At 48.6% G+C, this 1,944-nt stretch overlaps 1 protein-coding gene across 1 annotated transcript in view; it reads left to right on the plus strand.

Moving 5' to 3' along the window:
* Nucleotides 1-1,944, plus strand: part of LOC111982390 (cytoplasmic phosphatidylinositol transfer protein 1) — a 93,429-nt gene that overhangs the window by 46,374 nt on the left and 45,111 nt on the right. The gene's annotated exons all lie outside the window — the stretch shown is intronic.

Raw genomic sequence — 1,944 nt, forward strand, 5'->3', positions numbered from 1 at the left:
CACTGAGGTAAAACCACACTGAGGTATTGATTTAGACTTTGTTGTGACAAATAGGCGTGATCATGTGGACGTGTGTGTTCTGAGGCGGAACGAAGGAGTTGTGTGTTAACCAATGAATGAAAAAGACCATTAGAGGAAGACATACACACGCACAGCAAGACACTTTCTGACACACACATACACACGCACACACACACACACACTCACTGTCTCTCTCCCCACCTCTCAACACACATCCAAGACAAAGAGAATAGACTGAGTGCATATGTCAGGGCCTCTCCCGCAGCGAGGCAGCACGTTTCAGATTGCTCTTCACACTGCTCCTGTGCGCCCAACCCACCGGCCTCAACAGCTGTGGGCGTGAATTTGCAATTCATATACGCTCACCGTGACCGTCTCCTCAAGGTCGACCCGCCACTGCTGAGAAATATGCTTCTGATCTGTGGAGGTTGCGTCCCAAATGGCCCCCTATTCGCTATGTAGTGCACTACTTTTGACCAGATCTCTAATGGGAATAGGGCACTATAATGGGAATAGGGCACTAATGGGAATAGGGTGCCATTTGAAACGTATCCCGTGATGGGGGGCCTGGCTGTATCCTCACCTTCCCTCCTGTCATTCACGTACATAGTAATCTCCCTTCACAGGGTGCTTGTCTAATGCAGCAGTAGGTTTATATCTAAGTGGAGGCTGTGGTGGTTTGATGGATGYAGGATAGATGGAGTTTTTACAATCTTTGTTTTGCGCTGTCTTCTCTCTCAACTACATAATTCCATCCCTCCATCTCTTCCCCTCTTCCATCATCCCATTAGAATGACCATGGCCTTCGTCACAGGAAGTCATCCATCCCAGAATGCCCCTCTCCGCTGACTCAGGGGCGGCCTCAGCCGCCYGCGTCCCCTGGGCGCACGTATGATGACGAATCGTCAACGCTGTGACYATGAATAGTSATTACGGTGGTGATATGTGTTCTGGGCGTGCGACTCAGCTGGGATGCTTGCCACTTAATCAGATTTAGGCCAATTAAGCGTGTGGAAAGTGTCAGGGCCTAGGCCCGGGCCGGATCCTGGGCAGCCCAGACAAGACCACAGCCTGGCCCCCCTTCCACTTCTATCCTCCGTCTTACTGGGGGTATCAGCTTTAGTAAATTTCAAGGACTGTGGGTAAGGCCTGACCAAAGTGYATGTATTGGGTGTCAGAAAGGATGTTTGTTTGTGTGTTGGCGTGTTTGTGTGTCCATCTGGTGGGCTAACCCATATAAATAACCATGTCGAAGAACATGAAGCATGTCTGGAAAGGACACTGTTGGCCATTGGACCGCTGAGCCAGAGGGCTGAATTATGGGTAGTGGAGTCATTATAGCATTCAGTGACACTGCTGTATAATGATGTCAATCCACCTRCTGTGACGCATCTGTTGAGACAGACTTCAGAGCCGGMTAGACTGTAAATACATATGAAGAGAARTACAGGWAATACATGCTAAATGCTCACTTCAAACATGGATGCTAGCATGACGTGTGACTCAGATGGTTTGCTTGCTGTTGCTATCCGGCTCGAAGGACCGTGACAAAGAGCTATACAGTCAGAGTCTGAGGGGCCGACTGAGAGGGTTGTGTACACAGGAAGTGAATTCGGGGCGTTTGTACTCTTGCAACACCAGGGTTGTAGGTTCGATTCTCATGTGTGCCATTACTTTCTATTGGATATGCTAACTGTGAGCAGCTTTGGATAAAAGCAACTCGTTATGTTGTATGCTAATGGCTGCTTTGGCTTCCGAAACGGAGACCAAAAGCATATTCAAAACCCCATTTTAATAATTAATATTGGTTTCTCTGTGTTTGCATTCATCATAGACCAATTATCATCTCTCTCTCTCTCTCCCCCTCCTTCCCTCTGTGTCATCTCTCTTTCTTGGAGAGGAGAGCAGGCAGCCCAGTGGTGG

This window comes from Salvelinus sp. IW2-2015, linkage group LG21 (genome assembly GCF_002910315.2).
Source record: "Salvelinus sp. IW2-2015 linkage group LG21, ASM291031v2, whole genome shotgun sequence".
In the NCBI taxonomy this organism is placed as follows: domain Eukaryota; kingdom Metazoa; phylum Chordata; class Actinopteri; order Salmoniformes; family Salmonidae; genus Salvelinus; species Salvelinus sp. IW2-2015.